This window comes from Etheostoma cragini, chromosome 9, assembly GCF_013103735.1.
Source record: "Etheostoma cragini isolate CJK2018 chromosome 9, CSU_Ecrag_1.0, whole genome shotgun sequence".
NCBI classification, from domain to species: Eukaryota; Metazoa; Chordata; class Actinopteri; order Perciformes; family Percidae; genus Etheostoma; species Etheostoma cragini.
This window is the reverse complement of record NC_048415.1, coordinates 25,544,647-25,556,534: the sequence shown is the minus strand read 5'-3', so window position 1 is coordinate 25,556,534 and position 11,888 is coordinate 25,544,647. Positions and strand designations below refer to the sequence as shown.

The following is an 11,888-nucleotide window of genomic DNA, read 5'->3' as shown; positions in this document are numbered from 1 at the left end:
ACACACACACACACACACACACACACACACACACACACACACACACACACACACACACACACACACACACTCTCACCCAGCACTCAACTGCTGAGACCAGAGTTACAACGTACCGTTTTGGCAGCTGAGCCCAAGAAGCATCTGCTGATTTCACTCTGGCTCGGGTTCCATTCTTGAGTTGATTTAGCGACGCCATAAGGAGCGCACACAAACGCCATACACTCACTATAAATACACAAACCGCAGACTGAATTTCATTCTTAACTTTTTCTGTCTCGCATGCGCTCGTGAACATGGCTACAGGGTGCCCTATAGCCTGCTATCATCCAGCTGAAAGTGGATGTTTATTGTGAAAACATTCAGGAAAGCATATCTCTAAAAGTAGCCTAACCTAAACCCAGATTAGGTACAATGCAAAGTAGATAATGCAGTGTGTGTTCGCTTGGGGGCACGCATTAGTGTCTGTCTGAGTTTGGAGGCCAGTAAGAATTAGAGCTGCAGGGGGCTTTTTTTACAGAATATAAACATGGATTTTCCACGACTGGCTCCGATGACTGTCAGCTAATTTAAAAGCTCCACAAGATCTGTCTGGGTGTTGCCATAGTGACCAGCCACTCATATGTATTAGGCACCAGATTGCTTTTTACCATCAGCTTCTCAGATTTCTTGTTATCCGTTCTGATCTGGGATACAGTCAGGTGTTTGGTGACGTGATTTTCCACAAGCGACAGACTTGGACATTGTTAATTAGCAACAGAAAGGAGTGTAACCTTTTGGCCCCCGGGGAATCAGCTTCATAACTGGCCCTTGAGCATTAACCCTGTATGGCTGTAGCCCAACTCCTGCTTCTCCATTAACTGCTATAGCATTACAGCAGTCAGTCACACAGCCCCTCATTAAAGCTGGAGAGGTTTAACCTCTACCTCTCCAGGCCTCGGCCACTTCAATCCTGAGCCGCTCTACAAATATTTTCCAGAATTGCTTAAATTCTTCATCTGGCTGCAGTGTTTTGGCCCAAGACTCTTGATGTGACATCTGGTGCAATTTTGGGAGTGAGTGAACCAGGGGGCACTGTGTGTGTGTGTGTGTGTGTGGGGGGGGGGTGCTCAGGAAAGGGTGGGAAACGGAAAGCTAGTGTCGGTCGGAGGTAGGTGTGGTTGTGAAATGAAATCCTGTCCCTTTTTTTTTTTTAAATTGAAAACATTTTTTTTTTGCCTTTCAGCCCATTTCCATTCTTTTCCCCCTTCCTTCCCTTTCTGCTCCCTCTTCCCTCTTCTTAACTGGCTTTGACTAATAGAGAGAAATGGCATGAAGGAGCTTTGTTAGCCAAATACCTAATCACAATAAGATGTGGTTAGTTTAGAGTATGCCTAGAAAGTAACTTATCTATCACTGAGATTGGGTTCACGAGTGCAAGACGATATTTTAACACTACTTTTAAGAAAACGTCATTTAGGAAATATGACTGGAAAAGTAGTCATTACTCAGAGAACTAAGGTTACGATGTAACCAAGTGTTTTATTGCAACTTGAACAGAGACATAAAGAAATGGAGCAATAGATGGACGGAGACCAGTGAAGTCTGTTAGAAGGCCTTTTCTGATGATGCTGAGCGTTACTGCGCAGCCTCCAACTGAGCTTGAAGACGTAGATGTGACGTGAGCAACCTGTCTGAAAGTTGTAAGTCTTCTGGTAGCTGTGCAAGAGAAATCTCAATTATTTCCAATCAGCAGAGACGGAGAGCGTAGGTTTATGTTAGGAGATAACATAGGCACAGGCTAATTACTGCTAACTAACATGCTAGTTAACATTAGTAATTAAACCTAAACAGCTAATGTAAGTCCAAACTGTCTGTGAGCTTACCCTGTACTATACGGTAATTCCTCTACTGTGCGACAGTCAGTCGCGGGATTATGACACAATCTTTAGCCTATTTTTATGGAGCCATAACCTGAGCTACAAGGTAACGGAGCCTTTTATACATTGTGGTGTTTCTTTAGAAATAAACAACGGACAAAAAGAGTCTTTAAACGCTTCAGATGTACAGTTATTTGCTGTCAAAGTGGTGTCAAAATGAATGGAAGTCAATGGGACGCTAACGGCGGGTGATGGCTTGGTAGCATCAAAAGGGCGCCATATGGACCTTTGCATGGAGAAGAGAGGCTTACCCCCCCCCCTTGCTCTTGTATTGATTAGAGAGAGAAAGAGAGAGAGAGAGAGGCTGGGTTTTACCGGCAGCTTTGTACAATTGCAACTCCAAAAGTGAACTCTGAGTCTACTTTGGCGAACGGAAAGGGGATCTTCTATGCTAATTTAAAGGTCCAAGCTCATCTTCAAAGCCAGATGTATTATTAAGACCAACCAGGTCCGAGTCTGTCTACTGGGGGCTCCTGTGCACTCGTGACGAGAAGTCTCGTCACATCCTAAATCGTGGGTCAAGATCTCGTCAAACCTTTATTACTGAATCGATCTAATGTCATATAGTAATGAAACCAAGCGATTTACACTGCTATCCACTAGTAGCTATTAAGTTGCCGCAAGCTCCAAAAACTCCTTTGAGGACTATCTACTGAAGAGATGCATTGACGTTTTTGGTATTTTTCCCACTTTCCCACATAATGTCCCACTGTTGAGGCTCCTTGTCAGTCTAATCTTCTGTCGGTCATATAAGGTCAAAGGTCACACAGAAAAGAGACAAGACATATGTTAGATTCTGTTCTGACGACGATGTATGGTATGGTATGGTATTTAAGGTGTGATTACATCACTGTGTGTATGCCGTTGTGTTATCTGTGGTTTTAAGGGGTTGGCCGGTGGTGGGTTGCGACGTGTTTGTTTATGTTATGGCTGCAGGACAAGGCGAGGTCAGGGCTCTTAAGAAGGTAAAGAGGGTCCTCCGGCAGAAGCCCATCTTTGGATCAAGTAATAAGATAAAGATCAGTGGATGTTCATGACAACAGTCGTGGCCATAGTGCTACTTCTCAAAGAATGTAAGTCATTTTAAGTAGGCAGTTTTGTGTCTACGAGGTATATTATTGCAGTCAGGGGCGTGGCACAAAATTCACATGAGGGCCCTGGGTACCCAGTCAGCCCCCCCCCCCCCCCCCCCCCCCCCCCCCCCCCCCCCCCCCCCTCAGTCCGACGCCCCTGATTGTAGTGATGGAGTTGCGGCCAGACGTGTATAACATTTCCAGCCTGTCACTGTGACATGTTTCTGTTGGTGCATGAGTTAAATGACAAACTTTGGGGTTTATGTTTGCGCAGGGTTGTGATTAGAGCTGTGTGGGTGTAAGCGTGTGTATGTGTGTCCCATGGGGGTTTAAGGCAGAGAGAGCGCCCTTGGCTGTCATTAGATGGACTCTCTGGCCTGCAGGGTGAAAGAGTCTATGTATGTGTATGCTTATAACTGTGTGTGTGTGGGTGACGGGTGAGGCATCGGAGACTTAATGTGTACTTGTGTGGTTCCTGTGGGAAAGCCGAAGCTTTCAGGTTGACTGATATGACGGTGTCTCTTTACGCTGGTACATCAAACCAGACACATTCATTTCAATGATTTCTTTGAACTCTCTTCCCCAAAGTCCCCATCCTAGCAAACAACTAAATTGCACAATAAAATTTGACAATAGATCAAGAACAGTTTGTAGCTTACAATTTGACAACAATAGTGTAGTAAAGCCTCTGTCTCCCCTGTCTCTCTCTTCTCTCTCATCTACAATTATATCCCCTCGCAGGCAAACACCCTCAAACTGCTTATTTAGGCCTAGATAAAGCAGGATTACTGGGCTGTACCCTACCATAAACCTTTGTTAGCAATCTTTCCTGCATGTGTTCGAGCGGGTGTTGCAAATGAGTATTTTGTGGAATTTTGTGTGTTGACAAAGAGCTTATCCATAGACGCCTTATTGGCCACTACACAAGGCGTTCTCACTCTCATACACAGTTGCCTTTCTGTGATCATATTCATCAGCACTTGGCCACTCTAGTTGGTTAAATGACATGCATTTCTACTTATTACCATGGGATCAGCAGCTTCAAAAACAACAGACAATGCTACTGGCGTGGAATGTAAATGAGAGCAGAGGCAGCGGTGCTTCATCATAGCCAGCAGGCTGAGAGCTGTAGACCTCATTACATCTCCCTGCTCCACCACACTGTCCTCGGCCGGGCCTCCTCCTCCCTGCTGCTACACAGGCCCCTCTGTCTGTCACTTTCTCCCACTACATTGCCAATACAATCCTCTGTATTTGTGTTTGTGTGTGTGTGTGTCTGCACATGCTGAGCGCATCCAGAGATGGCGGGGTGGGGGGGTCAGGGAGATTTTGCTGAGAACAATACCCCTTTTGATGCATCTCAGCGCTCTTTGTTTCGTTAACGAGGACCAATAGGCCGGTGGCAGACAGAAGGAGGATGGATAGGAGGGAGGGAGGGAGGGAGGGAGGAGGAAAAGTGAATGAGATGAGAGACTGAGAGACCCTCCTCGCTGGGCACTCAAGGCCTCTTGATTATCTGTTAGTGGTTTATGGACGGCGCTGCTTCTAGCAGTATTGTTGACCGTACTGTGAGCTGTGGTGCTTATCTGCTCAGCTGTGGCCAGCGCTGCGCAGTAATCAGCTCAGCATCTTTATTGGCATGGGCCTTATCTGTGGCACAGCCATTGAGCCCTGTCCTGTTTACATACAGAGAAGAGGCTCCCTGCTAATACTAAACGTCACGCGAGAGCATTCACACTGTCGCTCTGATTTAACACCTAATTGTCTTCAGATCCACATGACGTGTGCGGAGGTGGGCAGGATATTTAAGGAGCAGATGATGGCAAGGAGTACAAGAAAAGGAGGAATGGAGTTGAGTGAAGTTTAGGAGATTATTATTATCCAGACAGAGGCGTCAGGTTTCAAAGACTCTGCAGCCAGGCTTTTGTCCCAGGGGGTAATAATGCCATTATGGCAACAACAGAGAAACGCCCAGTTAGCCAACCAACCAAACAGCCAGATAGCCTGACCTGGCCCCTGGTCTCTGCTCAAGTTTCCCTTCAATGGAGCAGCTGTGTGTTCGTCCTCCTTTTACAACTGCAAGCATTAGAAAGGTCCTGATGAGTTGTGATAGATCTTTTTGTTTTAAACACATCTATACACAAACATGTGGACTAGAGTTGATTTCCCTACAAAACAGTCTTGAATCCAACATCTCTTCAAATGCACACAAGCCAACAGCAACACAGAGTCAGCCGCAGCCACATTCAGAGGCTGCCCTCGCAGGTGCCTGCTGGTAAAAGTCCCCTAGAGAGTGTCCCAACAGACGCCTGTGTGTAAAAGGGCATTTATTCCTGTGAATAAAAAATCTCTCTGAGTAAGCACATGCTTCAGCCAGCGGCCCCTCGGTCGCTGCAGTATTCACACAGAGGGTGAAAAAGGACAGGGATTCACTCTGCTCACCACTCTGCTGACCTCAGCCACTCCTGTGTGTGTGTGTGTGTGTGTGTGTGTGTGTGTGTGTGTGAATTTGTTAGCTTTGTACATGTGTGCGACACATCAGCAGCTTGCGGAAACAAAGAACTGATATCTACGCTCACAAATCTGTATGCATGTGTTTTATAAACTTATATTTCCCTAAACGGCGATCAGGCGCGTGGATAAAACCTGGGTGGTTTTTCACAGAGCTCAGTTTGTTTATTTGGATTGCGCAAGCATTTTTAAAGCCCTTTGTGGTCAACAACTTAAAAATGTTTGAGAAAGGCTTCGCTGAAGTTGCTAGTGCAACCACAGTAATCCACTTTAACACCCACATAGCCACACACACGCAGGCACATACTTCTACAGATATAATTGGCAGTGTTACTGTGGCATGTGCTCTTGTACGCTACAGTAGATCTATGTCACATCTCTTACCTTTGGCCCTCTAAGCTACTTACAGAGCCTGTCATGAACCTAAGCTAACTTCTAATCTCAAATGTCTGGAAGGCCACGCATACTCGTGGCTTCAGTGACCTGCCGATGAAAAGCACCGTGTGACACTGTGTAGAGTTGGATGGACATCTAAGCCATCTTGGCAGGCTGTATTTAAAAACCCCAGAGGTCACAGCAATGTTTAGATGAATGCTAATAAGTGTGTGTGTGTGTGAGTGTGTGTGTGTGCGTGTGTATGTCTATATGTCTATATGTGTGTGTGTGTGTCCTCTATATGTAAAGATGTATATTAAGACTGCGGTTGAGAATGAAAGTGCAAGCTCGTATTAATCATTATGATTGGGCTTATTAGCATATTGCATGTGGCATATCTCCATAGCAACCTTCCCAGTGTTTTTTAAAGCCTTGCTGTTACCACAGAGCCAGCTCCGTCCGGGCTCACCTGTCCTCGTTCTGGCAGAACAATGTCCACCAACAAATGGACCTGACACTGAGCCACTCATTCTCTCTGATCCCCTTGTTCTTATCAGATACACACACACGCACACACACACACACACACACACACACACACACAGTCGTGTCTGGCTATCTTTGTGGGGATAGTCATTGACATAATGCATTCCCTAGCCCCTTACCCTAACCTTAACCATCAAACCTAAATGCCTAACCTTAACCCTCACCCTAACCCTACCCATAACCTAACTCTAACCCTACTCCTAAAACCAAGTCTTAGTCCTCAAAAAGCCCTTTAACGTTATGGGGACCAGCATTTTGGTCCCCACAAAGCAGTCAGGTCCCCATAAGTATACTGTATTCACAGTTTTTGGTCCCCACAAATGTAGCTATACCTAGACCACACACACACACACACACACACACACACACACACACACACACACACACACACACACACACACACACACACACACACACAGTGAATCTTTGCCACACACACACTGCAATTACACTGTGACTTCTTGCTGGAAGGGGGCAATTATTCAGATTAATGGACTAGAGGGCTCTGCTAATGCAAGTCATTGAACAAAGACACTCTCTCTGTCTCTTTGTCTCTAAACACACATGGTCACACGTGTGTGTGTGTAGTTCAGGACTGTGTATGATTACTAACAAAGTGTGGACACAGAGTGTTTATTGTAATTTCCCCATTGGGGATCAATAAACAGATTAAATGAAAAATGAAAATGAATTATGATATAAAGGGAACAAGAAAAACACTATGTTATACATATTTTTGTGTTTGGGTAGTCCATCAGAAATAGGGCTGCAATTAATGTCGACAATAGTGAATAACCCCCCCCCCCCCTCCCCACAATCTTTGAGAGCTCAAAATTCTGTCTTAAAATGGTTTGCTTTAGTTCCCAAACCCAAAGATATTCAATATACAACAATATAACGTTGAGAAAAGAAACAAGCTCTCACATCGGAGAATACCTGAAAAGCTTATTTCATTATTAAAGCAGTTTGCAATATAATTATGTAGCAACTAAATGCTTTCAGCACTATTCACAAACTTAAAACACAAGTTCATATTTTTTTACTTTTTCTTTTCAACTTTCAACTTTTTTCTTCAAACAAAAGAAGCCAATGTTTCCAAATGTTGTCTAAACGCGAGAAGCCATACAGAACTTTGTCTAAATACCTTATTATTGGTTAAATGGGTCCTGATTGCTTAAATCACGAAATATGATATTTAAAAAAAATAAAAAAATCTGTAACGGCTCTAACCAGACATTGTATGCCGGTTTTGGAGACTTTAGAAATATTCATAATATTTTTGCAGCCATGCTTAGCCATCGGAGTTGTTGAAGAGCAGTGAGAAAATTCATAGAAGAAGAGAAGACAAAGTCTGATTGATTGACTGCTCAGTCAATGGAGTCCAGTCCCCCTCGGCGTCCGCACCCTCTAACCTCCCTCTGAATCGGGGTGCTTGAGAGACAGGAGGAGGATATCCTCCATTAGAGCCGGCCACAATGCGTCTTCCTCTGCCATGCTCCGCCTCCCATTCACGTCTCACACTGACTGACTGACACTCCAGCTCGCTCATAATCACGATATCATTCTAATTTTGCTCCTGAAAGCCATGAATGCCATTCAAATGTCAGTAGAGACCCAGAAAAGCGAAGGGCGTCATGGGAGAACGGCAAGCTCGCCCTCACAGTTTCTGCTGATCTGCAGGTGTTGCTTTACAGGGAAATTAGCGCCACGTCAAGCGGAATTAACCTTTTGAGCGCCACGGAGCATTTTCTGCCTTAAGAATAGCTATTGTTTCCTGTTTTGGCAAGTACAGTCGTTGATGAGATGAGAGAAAATAACAGGCCGCTAATCCTAGCCCTGCAGGACACAGGGACTTTGGATTTGGTATTAATGAGCACTGTTGACATGCATGAAAATGCAAATTTTAACCATTTCTCACTCTGTAAGCCGAAAAGGAAACACCTTTCGTTCCTTTAAGTCTGTGGGAAATGTGAAAACCAGAAAGTGTTAGTCCAGCTAATCTCAGAGCTAACTTGCTCTACCAAATTTAACTCCAAAAGCCAATTAAAACGGACGCCGGCTGGATAATCTCTCTCTCACAAACAAATGTGTGCAAGCACACACCCGCGCACACATGCACACCAAGCTGCACATAGAATGTTAAACAGAAGCACGCAAACCAAACATTAGTACTTCTTTCGTAGAATTCTAGCATGCACTAGACTATGAACATGTGAGTGGATTCACAGATTAAAAATATGTACACATACTTACTCACACACACACACACACACAGAAAGGCCTCACCATGAACCTTGCATATAAAGGCTGATTTACCCAGCCAAAGAAATACCTCTCTCTCTCTCTCTGACCTGTGGTAAGTAGTCTTTAGTGGTCGGACTCTGCAGCGGTTCTCCTCATAGACTGAAAGAGAGAAATGCATGACAGGATCTGATAAGACAAATAGAACTGTTCCCCAAACTTGCCAAGCCACCCACTTAGGAAGTGTGTTTTTCTCTTGCTGCGTTCTCCATACTTTCTTTTCCTACCTCTCTCCTTCCCCCTCTTTCCATTAAAGGTTTTTTAAGGCTCCAATTATTCTCAGACGCCTGTTTAAAAGCAGCTCAGTGGCTTGATAGCTCATAAGTCTTACATGCTCCAAGAGTTCAGAACACACAACCTCTCCAGCATGGCAAAACATCCAAACAAAGGGGGTAAATAGTTTGGCATAATGCAACAAAAAAAAAGTTAATTTAGGTTCTTCTGTGTCCCTAGTGGAAGTATATATCCTAAGTATGACTGTTTGAAAGCAGAACAGGTGTTCCTCCTTCTTCAATGAGGGTTTGAGTTACTGACCTCATGACAGAGATTGTAAAATAGTCGTTTTTTAATTCACTGACGCACCACAGGCCTTTGCCAACAGTCCACCCCTTTCTTTTTCTTCCCTTTATGTTTTTATCTCTCCCGCCTCTGACACTCGCCTCTCCTCTCTCTTCCTCTCTCCCTGGGTCAGTGAGTCCTGGGGAGCTCTTTATCCCCTTGCCATTAAAGAGGTCATATTTCAGTTGAGGCAGTAGGGTTGGAGCTGGAGTGAGACTTAGCTTGTGCAGAGAGGTTCATGGACTGATTGTGGGTCGCCCACATACCGGGCTGTTTTCAGGGCGATGGCATGGAGGATAGTGTCGAGTACTCAATCGCTTGATTTCACGTCCCTTTTTCTGTCTTTCAGCTGGTTAGCGCCTGAGTTGTTCATGGTGTTCTCTGATCGCTTTAGCCATTGAGCGCCAGTTTGCATGTGTGTTTGTGTGTTTCCCCTGTCTGTTAAGCCCATGACCCCCTTTCACTTCTCCTCATTAGCATGTGAATCCCCTCTCCACAAGTAGGCCAGAGTGGAGGCATGGAGAAAACGGAGGGAAGGAGAAGGAGAAAATGGAAAGCTAGAGATTGGCGCAAGTGAAAGCGTGATACCAAACAGAAAATGTGTTTTTCAGAAGCTTTTGAACATGGACGTAACATATCGAGGTTCACCCTGTGTTTACTTTACCACAAGTTCATAGGGGCATTAACCCTCCTGTTGTCCTTTGTTAAAGAGGTTTCTATATCAGAAATTTGTGTCCCTTTCAACTAAATTGTAAAACTAAATAACGTGGATTGCTCTCAACAACGCTCTTCACGACTTAAATGATGAGTTTACTACTTTTTTGGAATTTGGGTGTTCTTTATTTAATTTTAGAGCGCGTAAAGAAAAATTGATTATAGAACGTTGAAAAACGTAGGGAATAAAGGTAAAAAACTTGTGACATCGGAAAACGTGACAAAAAAGTCAGAAAAAGTTACATAAAACTTGGATAAAAAGTGACAAGAACGCCTTTATAATATTAAAAAAAACGTCAGGAAAAGTGGGAAAATCTTAAAAAAAAAAAAAACAGCGCAGGAAGTTATTGACAGAAACCTAAAAAACGGTGTTGAAAAAGATGACTAAAACGTTGGACCATTTGACCTAGAAAAACAAAAAGTTGCATCATGGTCGACAGGGAAGCAACACGAGGGTTAGACTAAAGGACGGAAGCAGAAATACATGTTGCCCGTGTATAACTCTCTGTGTGAACAGGCTCGCCCAAAGCTAACCCTGCCTGTTGTGTGGACAGTGTGGTGGTCAGACACCACCATAGCCTGGCCCGGCCCATTGTGGGCCCACCAGCAGCCTGTCCAGGCCTGGCGCTGCACCCTGTTTGTGCAGGTGTCTGCCTCAGTGACCGTCCCGTCTGCTGCCCACTGCCAACCACTGGCGAGAAAAAAGGACAGACTGCTTGCATTCAGTGAAACAACAAAATAACTGTCTTCACTTTGAGCACATGAAATCTCCATATTATATTTGAGTTATAAAGTTCATTTTTGACCTCAAAACTTTTAAGAAACGTCATTTTTGGAGACACCTTTCAAAATGATAATTTCCTTTGGGTCAAAACCCCCTCCGTCAGACATATTAATGCAAAAGGAAGGATACAATGAATAATATGAGAATGGACATATGAGACAACACTTTATTTTATTGTTATTTTATTAACCTTTATTTTACCAGGAATAATCCCATTGAGATTCAGAATATCTTTTACAAAGGAGTCCTGGCCAAGACAGCAGCACGATAGTTTCATATTTAAAATGTACAGGAAAAAACAGACGACATAAAACAGACAAAGACTAACATTTTAACATCTCAGCATAATCACCAGCAGCGCCCAATAACAGCACATGTGCATGTAGTACTCAAATAGTTATAGTGTCATTGTTGGGAGGTAGTCTGATATAAAATGCGTCTGCAATTTATATGAGAAACGTTAAAGGCACTTTCATAAATGATTTGTTCATTTGATCCAAGATTACATGTCCTGGTGGTGACTTTAGGAGTCAGGGGAGAACATAAGGAAGGAGACAGTTTCCACAGACTTGCTTTAAAAAGACAAATATACCAATGCTCCAAGATGCGATTGTGCAATGAAGACCAACCAACATTCTCAAAACTGGATTTAGTTGCAAATCTTAGCATGATCTACTGAGTCCACCATTTTCAGAGATTTGCATGCATGTGTAAAATATCACCACAATCCAGCACTGACAGAAATGTTGCTTGTACAAGTGTTTTACTCGCACTAAAAGAAAACTTTATTCTTTCAAGTGGAAGCAGATGTCACAGTGTGGACGTCCAGGAGTGTGAGTCTACAAGAATGCACAAGAAAGTGTGTTTTGAGGTCTTTAAGAATTTCATGGTGACTGCTGTGTGTTTTCAGGACAGACCAGTAACAGTAATCTCCCTCTCCCATCACTGGTGAGACAACGGCCGCAGTTCTCAGCCGCATAAGTTGATGAGTAGATTTCTGACTTCGACCCAAATGTCAAAAATGGCTGTGATGTGAGCTCACCGCATGAACCACACACGGTAGTAGTTTCTGTGCAGTCTGATGTTGAATGTATATGTTGGTGTGTCTTT

General features: G+C 43.9%; 1 protein-coding gene across 2 annotated transcripts in view; it reads left to right on the top strand.

The window, feature by feature from the left end:
• plpp3 (phospholipid phosphatase 3) overlaps nt 1-11,888 on the top strand; it is a 32,001-nt gene that overhangs the window by 2,662 nt on the left and 17,451 nt on the right. The window lies entirely within an intron of this gene.